Raw genomic sequence first — 16,258 nt, forward strand, 5'->3', positions numbered from 1 at the left:
AGAAGTTAATGACCCAATAAATCAAGAAAAAAATTGAAATAAAATCCATAAACTGGAAAAAAACTAAGAAAATGCAAAGTATATATCTCATATCAAAAACAACTGAACTGGAAAAACAAATGAAGGAGAAAACATTTAAGAATAACTGGACTACCTGAAAGCTATGACCAAAATTAAAGAGCCTAGGCATTTTATTTCAAAAACTAATAAAGGAAAACTGCCCAGATCTCTTAACACCAGAAGATAAAGTGGAAATAGAAATAATCCACCAGAAATGAAAACTCCCAGAAATACTAGAGTCACCAGGACAAAGAAAAAAAATTAGAAAAAAAGAATTCAAAAACCAAAGAATCACAGTTGGTATCATACTCAATTTAACAGCTACCACTATAAAAACGTGGAAAGTTTGAAATACAGTACTTCAGAGAGCAAATTATATAGGTTGACAACCAAGAATAACTTATAGTATACTCCTGTAAAGGAAAAAATAGACCTTTAATGAAATAGAAGCATTCCAAATATTCCTGATGAAAAGACCAGAGCTGGGTAGAAATTCTGAAATGCAAATACAGGAATCAAGAGAAACATAAAAAGGGAAACATGAATGAACAATCATAAGGGACTAAACAAGGATAAACTGCTTACATTCTGTAAGTTTTGCCTATGAACCCTATCACCATCAGATCTCATAAAGGGAGTTTAATTAAACAGAAAGCCTAAGAGTGGTTCTGTTACATCTTGATGATTTTAAAAGATGAATGGAAAGAAAGTGGAAGATAAATGCACTAGTTGGAGAACAGGAGTGGAAGATTATGGAAACATGTCATATAAATGGTGCATGAATAGAAGTCTATAAAAACAAGGAGGAGAGAATAGAGGAAGTAGCTGACATTTGAACTTCATTCTCATCTGAATAGGTCAGAGGACAGAAGAATATAAAGTTGGGTTGAAAAATACATTTCACTCAATGTGAAATAAGAGGCTGGGTAGATAAAAGGAAGGATTAGTCCTGAGTAAAATAGATGCTAACTAGGGATGTGCAAAAGTATTTATGACTCATTTCGAGGTGAAAAAGAATGGCAAACTGAGAGAGTCTTCATCCACTGGGAAACAGCTAAGCAAGTTATACTCTATGGGTGCAGTAGAATACAATTGTGTTCTAAGAAATGAAGGGGATGGTTTCAAAAAAGCCCTGGAGATTTGCATTACCTGGCATAGAGTGAAGTGAACAGAAGCAGGAAAATTATTTGTACAATGACAACAATATTATGAAGTCAATTTTTAAAAACTTGGGAACCCTGATCAAGGTAACAACCCCACAATTCCAAAGGACTTAGGAATAAACAAGCTACACACTTACTGATAGATAGATAATGGACTCAGCATGAAGCTCAAAAAATATTTTGTTTAGACATGGCCAGTGTGGGAATTGTTTTAATTGAGTATACAAGTTTGAAGTACCCTTCCTATCTTTCAAATTTTCTTACACTTTTCTTTTCTCCCCTCCCTCTAGGATTTAGCTGTACTAACCTACTTGGTGTTCCTCACAAATGACACTCTCACTCCCACCTGTGTGCATTTGCTCTGGCTGTGCCCCATACCTGATTGCTCCCCATCTTCTCTTCTGCCTTTTAGAATCCTAATATCCTTCAGGACTCAGATAAATGGCCACTTTGTCCTCTTTTTAATTTTTTTCTAATTAACAAAAATCTATTTTCTCTACCTCCTACATTCCTCTTCCCTTTGTGGGAAAAAGCCATCATAAAAGTATGCATAGTCAACGAAACCAAATTCCTATATTAGCCATGGCCAAAAATATGTCTCATTCTTCGTCATATTTTTCACCATCTCTCCGGCAAAGGGTGATAGTACACTTCATCATCAGCCCTTGGAAATCCTGGTTAGTCATTGCATTCATCTGAGTTCTTGAGTCTTTCAAAGTGATTTGTTTTTCACAATGTTGTTATATAAATTTTCTCCTAGTTCTGCTCGTTTCACTCTGCAAACATCTTCTCAGGTTTCACTGAAACCATTTCTTTTTCATTATTATTTCTAATGATACAACAGTATTTCATTACATTTATATGCCATAATTCACTCAGCTATTCCCAGTTAATGGGAATCCTTTAGGTTCTAGTTCTTTACCATTACAAAAAGAGCTGCTATAAATATTTTAGTACATGTGGGTAAGTTTCTTCTTTCTTTGAGCTCATCAGTGGCCACTTTCTTCAAGTGGCCTTTCCTGGTATGCTTCTAGAGCCTTCCCCTGTAAGTTACATTCCATCTACTCTGTAGGTATCTTTTACATCTTGTCTGCCCCATCAGGATGTATTACTCTTTGGCACCATTTTGGCACCATTAGCTCTTTGAGGGGAAGTCTATGTTTTTGTCTTTTTTTTTATTCAACACTTAGTGTAATGCCTAGTATGCAGGGAGTAGTTAACAAATGCTTTTTGATTGGTTGATTTCCAGGCACAATGCTAGACAATAAAGATACAAAGAAAACAAATGAGACTATACCTGCCCTTAAGGAGGTTGCATTCTTTTTGAAAAAGAATTTACCTCCCTAAAGTCCCAAAGGTTCTACTTTCCTATAGATACAAAAGCAATGACAAATTCATGTCTTGCTTCTTAATTACTTGAACTCAATAGTGAGTCAAAGACTTCAAAATACATTTTAAAAAATCTTTGATTCGTAAGTATAGGCAGACCCTCTACCAACACAAATTATGTCCATTCTACAGCTTAGCAGATGGTTGATTTTCAAGAGTTGATATGGGCAAAAAATCATCATCTTTTGGTTAAACTGCTACTGAACCTCTCTGAGCTTAGCTCATGTCATTCTTCAATATAACACCATTTCTCAGTGGGACCATACTCAAAAATGTTTTGAAACTATCAGAGTCTGCCAAGAGTTTTTGCTCAACCAACATGACCTTTTGGAAACCAGGGTCACCTCCTAACACAATGAATGGCCAGAGTAGTATTTTCCAGGAATGTGTAGTCAAAGATACCATAAGTTTGAATTAGAAGCAAAGAAATAATAAGTGTGTAAAATAAGCATGCACATGCACACTTGCAGTGCCAGTAGTGGCCACAAAGGAATATGGTTAAAAAGTCAGAAATAATTTCTTAAGGGAATAACAGAAACTATGTAACATGGGAGTAGGAAGTCTACATTTAACAGGGATTTATCTGGAATGCTCTAGATAAAATCATCCTTTGTGGAGATTAGGAAGACAGCCATGGCTCAGTGATTACTCTCTTCTTCAAGAAATGTATAGAACTGGAATTACATGTATCTATCATACATCAAATATATCAATCTAGGAATACAATTGGGGACAGGGCAATCAAGATAAAAATCATTTTTGCCTGATTGTTCCAGGAGGAAGTAGTTCTGCCTGGGACCTTGGAGGAAATAATCATACTGAATCTTGGCCAGTGTGGCTCCCTCTCCTCGTCACACACAAAAGATAATCACATATAGCAAACAAATATAATTACCAAAGCAAGCAAGATAGTAATAGGGGAAACCATATAGATTCATTTAGGCAGTAGAATACACAAAAGTTAGAGGGACCTGCAACTAGGAGCCAGATGAAAACTCAGCTAAGTGACACAGAGAGAGAGAGAGAGAGAGAGAGAGACAGAGAGAGAGAGAGACAGAGAGAGAGAGAGACAGAGAGAGAGAGAGAGAGAGAGAGAGAGAGAGAGAGAGAGAGAGAGAGCAATCTTGCCCTATGAGTCTGCCCTTAGCAATCTCTAGGGCTGCTGAGTACAAAGGAACATATTGTAGTGCTAGCTCCTCCCCACATCCCTGCAGCTACAGAAGCCTCTGGGTTTCCATTTCAAGTTCATGCCTTCCCTTTTCTCTCCCCATCCCTTTCTCCTACTCTGCCTCTCTATCATAGAAGCCTCTCAGCCAATCAAGAATTGGGTCACCCTACACACATGCAGGGCTGTCTTTCAGAGAGAACACCAAACCTATGTGGTGATAGGGCTATAACCGTATTCATCATTTTTTAAATTTAATTAAAAAGAAACAATGTTCTTAGGTAAAGGCAGATTCCAACTGACAGTTCTATTTCTAACCTTTTAAAAAGAATTTACTCAAATCTTTCTCTGTAAATTCCCCTTGTAATAAAAGTCATTTTGATGATTGTTCTCTTTTTTTCTATTTCCAAAGTCATTAGCACCATTGTTTACCCTGAGGAGAGCAGGATACAACATGAGTGACAGCCTTATTTACTGGTTACAATACAGAACTTGGCAAACAACTCCAAGATAGCCAAAGGAGATAAAGAATGCTGTTAAGAAACATTATCAAATAGTCTGGCTACGGCATGCTTGCCCTCACAGGCTGTCAACATGTGACTGAGAACTTCGGAATAACTGCATCATAATATATGGGAATGGTGTGGGGTAGAAGAAGACACAGAGGCTATTGAAGTTGGGAGGTGAAGGGACAGGGAAAAGCACTGCATAAACTCCCAGTTCACCTTTATACGCATTTCAGAATCATCAGAATCTCAGAAATCCTAGTTCATTTTTTTAAATGCCAAGTAACCATGATTTTTAAAGAGACAAATGGACTGTTGTAGTTTTCAGTGTCATTTTGACTCGTGGAAGATCTGATTTCTAACAGCACTAATAGAGATAGATGTTCATGGCATTAAAAATCATCATTGAAAGAAATTTTTATATAGCACTAGGAAGCGCCTGCGCAGTAAGTAAGCCAGGATCCTTTCACTAACACTCCCTCCGTGCTCATCTAGCTACTCTGATCTGTAAAACAGAGATAATAATAGCACCTATTATCATCCAGTCACAGGATGGTAGTGAGGATCAATGAGACAATGTATGGAAGGCATTTTGCAAACCTGAAAGTCCCATGTAAACAAGAGCTATTATTATCATCTAAGCATTTTTTTAACCACCAAATTATTGCTTTTTTTCCCCTTTAAAGTAAACATGTTGAATCAGTTCTCAAAACTCTATATTTAGCAAGCACACAACACTTTACACTTATAAGGTCATTTACAAGCATTTAGTTTCATTTTTCAGCCCTTAGATTTTTCCTGCTCAATATTCGTTCCATTGATGAACTCCTACACCACCATGCTCCAGCTCTCACCTCTATGCTGGTGTCTCCTAAATTTATATTTCTATTTTGACATCTCATTTGTACCAGTATTGTACTTTTTTTTAAATCTTTTTTTTCTTAGCAGAACTGTGAATTCATCCATATATGGAGTCTCGGATAAGGCACTCCCTCTATCAAGAACAGATAAGCATCTACTCTACAAATTATAGTTTTAAAAAATTGCTTGGAGCACTGTGAGGTTACATGATTTGCCCAGGGTCACATGTTTAAACTGTCAGGGGCAAGACTTGAACTCAGTTCCTCCTGCAACTCTATCCAACATGTCATATTCTCTCTCCAGAATTTTAATTTAATCTCTTTTTCTTGGGAGGCAGGCGTATCTTTTGTTTTCATATTACATTCACTTTGAAATACATTCCTTACCCCTACCCAACAAGCTAACCCTGCTAACAAAGATGAAAAATTTCTAGAGAAAAAGAAAAAAGCAATTCAGCAAACTAACCAAACCATTGGCCATATCTGAGAACATATATATTCCATGCCTTTAGGCACTCTCCTTTATAATTATATTTTCAGTTGTCCACGTGATACTTCCATACGGATGTTGACTTCATCTCCAGCTCATCTTGTCCAAAATGCATTGCCGTCATCTTCTCCCTACTTCCTTCACCTTAACTTAGCTTTTTGTCCATGGTACCACTGTTTTACCAGTGATAGTCAGCACTGACACTTCTTTCTTCGAGTCATATTAAACCTGTCATTTTTTTCCTTTGAAATGTCTCTCACCCTTACTGTTTATTCTCATTTCTGGAATTCTAGTCTAGACCCTTAGCTTCTCAAACTTGGGTTTTTAACAAACTTGGATTTATTTAATGCAAATATGAATTATTAGTAATTTAATAATTATTTTAATTTAATTATTTAAATTTAATAAATTTTAACATTTTCTATATGATTCTCCCCTACCCACCATCTGCATTTTGCCTAATTTCATCAGATTATTCTTTCTCACACACAACTACTTTATTACAATATTTCATAATAAGTAACCTATTGCCTATTGTGTCAAGTCTAACAGACTCTAGAGTAGCTCAGTTGAAAAAAATAATAGACTCAGAATCAGAGGATGTGGGTTTGATGCCTGGCTCTGCTACTTCATCATTATCAACAACAACCACAATAAACATTTATTAAGCACCTACTATTTTTCAGGCACTATGCTAATTAGGATACAAAAGAAAGGCAAAAACCTGCCCTCAAAGAGCTCAGATTCTAATAAGGGAGACCACACATAACTATGCACATACAAAATAAATAAATGGGAAGCAATCACAGGGGCAAGGCATTAGCAGTGGGGAACAGAGAGGGGAAGAGGAAAGAATCAGAAAGGCTTCTTGCAAAAGGTAGGATTTGAGCTAAGTCTTGAAAGAAGCAAGGGAAGCCAAGAAACAGACATGAAGAGAGAGAATATTCCAGGCATGTGGGACATTGGGTTTAAAAGCACATTATCAGAAAATGGAACATCTTGTATGAAGGACAGCAAGGAGACAATTGTCACTGCATTGTAGATCATAGAAAGGAAAGGAAAGTGTAAGAAGATTGGAAACGGTAGAAAAGAAGTTGGGACGAGCTTTAAAAGCCAAACAGAGGTTTTATAGTTGATCCTGGAGGTAATTGGAAGCCACTATAACTCATTGGGTGACAATATTTCATCTCTGTGTGACTTCAGTTAAGTCACATAATCTCTGCAAGCTTCACTTTCTTCAACTGTAACACTTGGACTTGAATACTTCCAAGTTTCCTTCCAGCCCTAAATCTAAGATCCAATAATCCTAGATTGTATTAGAAAAACTGTAATGAATTTTCTTTTTTTCTAATTCAATAGTTGAACTGTAATGAATTTTCAACGATCCCAAGCTATTTGCTGTTACAAACGCCCATTTTTAGCACTAATATTCTCCTACTGATGCTATATGGCTACAAATTATGTTATGCTATTACCTCAAAAGAATAAAAAACCACGATCACCCAATAATGTAAAGTCACATGGTATGTTTAAGTAGGCCACAGCATATTTTCATTTATGACGTGTACATGAAAAGTGGTATAAAAGATACAATCAAGGCCATTAATGACCTTATGACCTATAAGGAAGTAGGCTTGTCATATTGTGAGAGAAAAAAACAGAAATGGACAGTATGAGAGACACGCTGATATAATAATAATAATAGCATTTATATAATGTCTACTATGTGCCAGGCACTATGCTAAGCACTAACACATATTATTATTATTTTTATCCTTACAACAATTCTGAGAAGTAGGTGGTATTATTATCCTAATTTTACAATTGAGGAAACTGAGGCAAATAGAGATTAAGTGACTTGCCCATGGTCCCACAGTTAGTAAATACCTTAGTCTAGATCTGAACTCAGTCTTCCTAACCCTAATGCCCTAGCCATGAAATTTTTTTAAAAGAAAGAGAGGAAAAAAGGAAGGAAGGAAGGAAGGAAGGAAGGAAGGAAGGAAGGAAGGAAGGAAGGAAGGAAGGGAGAGAGGGAGGGAGGGAAGGAGAGAGGGAGAGAAGGAAGCAAAGTAGGAAGGAAGGTTTCTATGTATTATATTGGATATATGCTTTAGAGATGATTTATGAAAAAACAGTGAAGACTTGCAAAGGATGAGAAGACCCAGAGAACTTGAGGAGCAGCAATTTGAATTGGTGGAGAAAGACCTCACAATCTAAGGGACAGACAAGTAAGTCAAGTCAGCCACATTTATTAAGCACCCGCTATATGACAAGTACTATCCTAAGTGCAGGGGACACAAAGAAAGTCAAATATAGATAGATAGATTATAGATAGATAGATAGATAGATAGATAGATAGATAGATAGATAGATAGATAGATAGTGTGTGTCTGTGTGTGTGTGTGTGTGTGGAGCCCTGCTCTCAAGTTCACAATCTAATGGGACTATGTCTCAAGAGTTTGTGAATCAGAAAGTAGCTGGGTGTGTGGGGTGGTGGCTGGGCCTATTATTAAGGCCAGTGTCTTGGCTTTCAGCCCCATCTGCCTATTGACTGTTGACACCAATTTCTCCACAACCCCTAGCTGAGATTACCCAGAGCCCCTCTTTCTCCTTATGCAAATAACTCCACATGTACAAAATAGATACAGTGTAAATTGAAAGTAATCTCAAAGGGAAGGTACTAGCAATATAGTAACAATATTAAATGGTTGTTATGTGGTTTTGTTTACAGGAATATCTTTAATAGAGATTCAAGACCAGATCGTCACACCAGAAATTACAAAGAGGTTATCCTTAAGAAGCTAAACTTCTTGATAAAAATATATCATGCAAGGAACCAGTAGAAATTATTCAACATATCACTACAAATTACAAAAAATTGGCACCCACTAAACACCTAGCAACATAACCAAGTGGCCAGAATTATGTATCAAAAGCTAACTGACTTTCATAAGTTAATAGATGATGTCTCTAAACTATGAATACATACCTCAAAATATTCCTGAAAATTCAGCAAATAAACATACTGGAACCAGAGAATCATCAGACAAAACTGTTGCCTATAACTGCCTATATATAACATCGATCCACAACAAAATTTAAGAAGCATGTAAAGTAGTGAATAGAGAGCCATCCTTGAAGCCAGAAAGACCTGGGTTTCAATCCCACCCCTGATGCATACTGTGTTTGACCCTGGACAAGTCACTTGGAACATAAGACCTTAAGTTGCAGAGAAAGTGCTGACCTGCATTGTAGAGGAAATTTCCTCCTCTGGGAGTTCCCTATAACAATGAAATCATGGGTTCAGTCCCAACATCCTATCCCCTATTTTTAATAGATGTCACCATACCAAATATTCATAATATCTAAGCTACATGAAATGGAAAGCATTCAAAATATAGAGAACTTGAAGAAATTTAAACCACAGACACAGGATAACATACATAGCATACCCATCATCCTGTCTGTGGTTCAAGTTGTCCCAAAGATACTTCCGACATACCTTCAAAAGATGAGATTATATCCCAATACTTTTAATTCACATATAACAAAGCAGTCACTACACCCCCACTCCCATTCAGTAGTGTACAGCACAGAAAACACAAAAGAATAATACCAGGATAGCAAATTGTCCTGGAATGGTCTCTATTTGAACTCCATTGAACCAGACAAGAACAATATAATTATAATATTTCTACCCAAATTCCACTGAATAGATGAGGTTGCTGCTTGCTGTTGAAAGAAAGAAGGAAGCATTTGTTGAGCGCTTACTATGTCTAAAGAACTGTGCTAAGAGCTAGGGATACAATTAGAAGAGTTCCTGCCCTCTTCATATGATGGGGAGAATTCATAAGAAACAATTGAGCTATAAGTGAAAAGGAAAGTCTGGATGGTGCTTAGGATGCAGAAGAAAAGCAGAGAGTAATGTCTCTTTTTAAATGTTATTTTCACTGATACAATCCCATCAGTTTCTGATGTTGAAGTATTTGACAATGCCAAGGTCTTGGGTGGCAAGAATTTTCTTTTCTAGGTCTTCCACAGACGAAGCTGTGATACCTCCAGGAACAGTTGCAAGGCTTCAACTTCACAGTGGTAGCCTCCCAATTATGGCGGCAGACAGCTGGTTGGCAGGATTGCTATTTCCAAGGCATTTATGTTTAAGGTCCTGAGCCATCTTTATCACAGTCTGAGGGAAGATGGAGATCAAGGTGATGGCTTGACCTTTCTGGAAAATGCTGTCTCCTCTACCTTCCTCAGGTTACCTTGATGCTTCCACTATACTGGGATGCCTTCCTATGAGTGGCAGATGGTTGGCTCTTGATGGGGATGGCCAATGCCCTGTCTGTAAAGAGCTGCTTCCTTGGATGATGGCTGTGAGGGCTTGGGCTACAAGCAAGGTTGATGGTCTCACAGTCTCAGTTATTCTCTCTCTGCTTTCCTATAAAAACGGTCTTCTCAGATTATTTTATGTAAATAAATAAAGGGAGAGCAATAACATCTATAATAAAATAATTATGAATTTATGTTTCAAAAACTTGATGCAATGTGATTAATTAACAAACATTTGTTAAGTACCTACTAAGGGCCAAACACTGTGCCAAGAGCTGAGGATACAAATATCAATTTGAAATGGTCTCTGCTCTTGAAGAGTTTATACTCTAAGTGGGGAGGAATTACAACCTAAAATTTTTGAGAACGGGGACCATACTGCCTGCTAACTTTCGTATTATGTAAAAGTTTTGTTTATGTCATTCTCGTACCTATGGATAGAGAGATAGGGACAAATCCTATGATTTTCATGGTATAGGGAACTCCCAAATGAGGAAATTTCCTCTACTAATGCAGGTCAATTTATGGTCATAGAAAGCTGCCTGATAAAGAACTAGAAGGTTGAGTAAGTGATTTGCCCAAAGTCACATAGACAGTTTGTATCAGAGGCAAACCCTGAACCCAAGACTTCCTGCCTTTAAGGCTAGCTCTCGTATCCACTGTGCCATAATGCCTCACATAATATAAACCTAATAAATACATGGTATTTTGGGTACAAAGTGCACTAACAGCTAGTTTACCAGGAAAGGATTAATTCAGAAGCCTTTAAAAAGATTAAACTGAATGAAAATACTATGTTAGATGCTAATAAATCTTTTTGTGCTGTCTTAGGGAAACAAATATGCAGTTCCTAACTCATGGTAATAGGACATGCATTGCTTTTAGCCATTGCTTCAAATAACTAGCAGTACGTACTTATCTGGGGCAAGGAGTCTGTGGAACACTCAGAAGCTAATTAGTCTTTGGTGTATTAAACCTGAGACTTTGGTCTCCTTAGTACCATTCTCTTGCTACCCAAGCATACAGGCTACAGACTCTCTGGTACAATAATGTAGAAAAGAAAAGGTATGTTTCTTCTTGTCAAGTTGCACCTTTTTGCTGGGTTACATGAAGGCAGGTGTTAAAACAACATTTCTTTTTCAAGCCTAACACTCCCAGGGAATAGAAGTAACATCAGCCTTAGTTTCTATACTACAAGGGAATCGTTGCCACTTTTCTATTAAATATAACTTTTCCTTCAAACTATTCAAGAAGTAGTCAAAAGAATAAGGAAGACATTAAAGACAGTCTTCATTTCAATCACATCTTTGAAAATGTGCGTTAAATCAACCTTGAAAAAAAAAACAACAAAAAATTACAGAACTATCTTAAAAGATGTAAGTGTTCTGTCAATAGCCACATAGCAAAAACAAATCTCACTGTAAGGGATTCAACATTCTTTTCTAAATCGCTAAGTAGATATGGGTGACCTTAACATAAATCTATTATCAATAATATCAATATCAGAAATAAAACCAGCTTATTTTTTTACATTTTTCTTTTTTTATGGATAACTATAGTTTTAATAGAAAGCCATTTCTCACACACACACACACACACACACACACACACACACACACACTGAATCCTCTCTGCTAACAGTGAAAACAAATAAGCAAAACCAATTGATACAGAGACCACATTTGATGACATAGACCACATTCATTCTACCCGCATAAACCCCCATATCTCTACTGAGATGAGAAAAATATGTTTCAACATCTGTTCTTCCAGATGGAGATTCACCATCACAATTAATCAAAATTTAGCTGCCTTTTAGTGTTGTTTTCATTTACATTCATGGCACCTGGGGCACTCTCATACATAGGTTAGTCCTTCCCAAAAGGCACCCCACACATTCAAGGTATTTTATAGGTCCATGTCCACTCAAGACTATAGTTTACAAGACTAAGCTTACATAGAGTACAGGTATAGCATACCTAACCTGTAGTCTTTTACTAGTCTGCTGGGTGATACATCTAGGTAAAGGTAAAACCATTTAATGAAATAGCATTGTAAAAAAGTAGCTATGGAATATTCCCTCCACAAAGGTAGAAAACATTTTCCCATAGTTCTGTATTTCACAAGAGGAAGAAATGGGCATACAAAGAGATTCTGCCAGGGGGTCACACTCAGAGAGAACAAAATCCAGGGAAAGTGTCCCTCAACTAAGATTAAGTCTTTTATTTCAACTTAATTTCTCCTGCTGTAAAGTGAAAGTCTATGTCCCTATCCTCTACCTGACTTAGGATAAGAAAATCCATGGAATTCCCATTTATGTTCTCATGGGGATCCTGTGCCTCAACAATTCATTTCAGTGGGTTCTTTCAAAGAAATTCCACAGGAGCTATGCAAGTCTTAGACATCTTGGTTTCTCTTAGCCCTCAAAATCTTTTGTTCAATAACTGGATTTGGAAACTAATTTTCCCACAAACTTACTGCCCTGGTGTCTATTACTATTTTTCTTTGATATACCACAATAAATTATTGTCCTCCATCATTACCAAGCTATAACTGGAGAGGAGCTTCTATTGATAGACTAGTACCAGCTCCATATCAGAATCTTAGACATCAATCTTCTCACCTTCATAACCCATCCAGGAATAGAGCCTCAGTTATCAGGCTAGGACCTATCCCAGAAACAAATTCTCAGACACCAGGCCTTTCACTTTCAGGACCAAACCTTAGATACTAGGCTTTCAATTCCTGGTCCATGCCCAGCACCAGGACCTCAAATATCATGCATCAGCATCTACCTCATTTATCCATGTTCTGCTAATAGCTCCCAGATCATTCTGCCTGTTTTCTATAGGAGTTCAGCATGTGGCTCATAGTTGGAGGTGCGCATTTAGGGTTAGCCCTGGAGCCATTCAGGGTTAGAGTCGGAGACATTTAGGGTTAGAGTCAAAGGGTTAGAGTTGGAGGAATACTTGGAAACTTCAAAATATATGTCAATTTTAAGTTCATTAACTTCCACAATTCCCATGACCTGTACTTTTACTCCAACTCCTTCAGGGTTGGTCACTTCATGAATCTTACCATCACCCATGCTCCATGCATGATCCATTCTATCTAACCACAACCTCTTATCCTTACCAATTCCCACCCCCAATCTCTTACTCCTTCTAAACCTCCTTTGTCCTCACCATGACCTCATCACTCTACCCACCTTTTTCTATCATCCATGCTTCATCTCTTTTTGCTCCCTTCAAAATTTTAAGTCTATAGTTAATCAGCTCAAGTAAATACTATTCTAGCTAAAATCTGGTTTTGAAACTGCAGCACCAATTTTGACTTCCCACTCCCTCAATTCACTCCTGTATCTAATCAGTTGTCCTAATTTGTCATAATTCTATCTCCACAGCTTCTCTTGCTTCTATCCCCTTCTCTCCACTCACACAGCCTTTTTCCTAGGTCAGATTCTTATCATCTGAAGTCTTGACTATTGCAACAGATCTTAATTGGTCTATGCATTTCCAATCTCTTCTCTCTCCACAGAACTTCATTAAAAGTCTTCTATTAGTCTAATTCTAATAGTCTAATTCTTACCATATTCTTACCCTTCTCAAAAACTTTCAGAAGATGCTATTTGCCTCTAGTATAAAATACATATTCCTGAGCTTGGTATTTAAAAACCTTTAAGAGAAGGTTCTAACCTGCTTTTCCCAGCTTATTTTGCATTTTAGTTCATTCTCTTTCATGCATTCTACATTCCAAACAAACTGGACTATTTGTTGTTCCATCTTCCATCTTTGTACCCTTGTGCAGACTACAATAGAATGCTCTCCTCACCACCTCTGAAAATACCCAGCTTCCTTTAAGGCTCAACTCATGTGCCACCTCCAACAGGAAGCCTTTCTTGATCCACCTGATTCATCTGGTAGTTAGTGCTCTCTCTCCTATTTCTCCTTTTAAACACCTATCTACTTATCTGCTTGCATGCTTTCCCCCCAGTACAAGGCAAGCTCCTTGAGGGCATGGAGCATTTTCATTTTGTCTTTGTATTCCCCTACCTAAAAAAAATGCCTTCAACACAGCAAACATTTAATGGATGCTCATCAAATTGGCTTAGTTTGTTCTTCATTTGTCTCTCCGAATTTCTCATGTTTGTTGTTTCTTAGAACACAAGAATATTCCATTATATTTATACCATAATTTATTTAACCAGTCAGTCAAACAATCTTTATTAAGGACTTACTATGTACCAGGCTCTGTGCTAAGTACTAGAGATACAAAGAATGAAAAACACAGTCCCTGCCCTCAAACTAATGTTTGAATAGGAGAGACTAGAAATACATTAGATATGTACAGAGTAGGGAAGTTAGGTGGCACAGTGGATGGAGTGCTGGGCCTGAAGTCAGGAAAACTCATGCTGAGTTCAAATCTGATCTTAGACACTTACTAACTGTGTGACCCTGGGCAAGTCACTTAACCCTGTTTGCCTCAGTTTCCTCATCTGTAAAATGAGCTAGAGAAGAAAATAGCAAACCACTCCACTTTGCCAAGTAAAACCCAAATGGGGTCACAGAGAGTAAAACATGACTGAAAATAACTGAATAACAACAACAAAAGAGAAAGGTAATCTTAGAGAGGAAGGCATTAGTAGCTGGAGTGACCAGGAAAGACTTGATGCAAAAAGTGACACTTGAGCTGTATCTTAAATGAAGCCAGGGAAACTAAAAAGCAGAGGTGAGGTCAGGAGACAGTGATCTAGGCATGGGGAATAACCAGTGGGTGTGAAGACAAGAGATGAGTAGAGTATCGCATTTGAGGAACTGGTTGGAGGGAAATAATAGGTCTCAGGCACTAGCTATGTGACCTCGGGCAAGTCACTTAACCTCTGACTTAGTTTACTTATTTGTAAAATGTGGACAATAAAAGCACCTACCTCCCAGGGTTGCTGTGAGGGTGAAATGCAATATTTTGTAAAGCATCTGCAAACCCTAAAATATGGTATAAATGCTAAATGTGTATAGCAATAGAGCTAAATATAAATATATGCAGCTGGTGAGCATTGCAAGGCCTCACTAGGATAAAATTGGGCCCTTTGTATTTGCCAAGAACCCTTGGAAAAATTCTCCTTCGAGTCATTATTGGATCCTCTTGTTTTGGGGATCCACTGGTCAAAAATTAGGAAATTTTTTTCTCTATTTTAGGCTATAATTGCACAATCTCTTTTCCTCTCTTATAAGTCAGACCAGATGATTTCGGTTTATTTGTGCAGACTTTTGCATTTGTTGATTTGTTAAGCATTTATGTATTGATACTTGCTGTCATATGGAGGCCTAATATGAGAAGTATAGATTTTGTATTGCTAAAATGTTGGTGCCTAGCTGATAAATGGCCATATTTTAAATTTTGCATTTAACCTACATAGTCCTAGATTGCCTGTTTTTATCATGAAATCCTCAAAGACTGTAGAAGAAGGGGTCTGCTGGGCTAGAAACTCTGAGTTACCAACCTTACATGCTTAATCTTTTACCTAGGGAACCTCAATCTTGTTCTGAGTTTATTGGATCTTGTTTTCTTTTGTCTCCGCTTAAGTTTACTGGTAGTCTAATTTGTTGAATCTGGAATTCCAGTAGGACTTCAATGGATTTTATGTATGGTATAGAAATTTTGATGCACCTTGAGTAAAAAGAGACAGCTAGAAAATTTTGTCCAGATACCAGGAGGACGGCCATATGATTTGAGGGAATTATGGAAGTATTTTCACCCAGGGCATTTTGATTTCTCACTGGAAGGTGAGGGAATGACTTCCAGTTAGCCAAAGTTTTCTCATGCCTTTAGGAGAGTCCCACCAGGCTCTGGAATCACTGTAGGGATTCAGTTCTCTGAGATAGGAAACCTGATTTTCTTTTCCTTTCAGAGTTACTCCTTAATTAAATCTGCTCTGTGAATATAAGTCCAGAGCAGAAGATTCCTTAGCAGAAGAGGGAGAGGGCAAAATGTCTCAGTTCTGCACCCCATCCCCATCTTCATCCAGATCCTGTTTGCAAAGCCTAAGCCAGATCAATTTGGTTTCCTACCCCAGAGTGAGAGGGTGACTTCCAGTTAATCCAAGGTTCTAATTCTCTTTGAGGAGAGTTCTTTGTGGGACTCTGAGGGGACTTTACTTTCTGAGACAGGAAGCTGTTTTTCTTTATTATCTTCTTTATTGCCTTTGGGATAGGGAAAGGCATTTTGAGAAACAACACAGCACTTGTTAAATATTAAGCAAGCAGTAGTTTTTATAAGTTTTATAAAATTTTCTAAAT

This window comes from Trichosurus vulpecula, chromosome 7, assembly GCF_011100635.1.
Source record: "Trichosurus vulpecula isolate mTriVul1 chromosome 7, mTriVul1.pri, whole genome shotgun sequence".
In the NCBI taxonomy this organism is placed as follows: Eukaryota; Metazoa; Chordata; class Mammalia; order Diprotodontia; family Phalangeridae; genus Trichosurus; species Trichosurus vulpecula.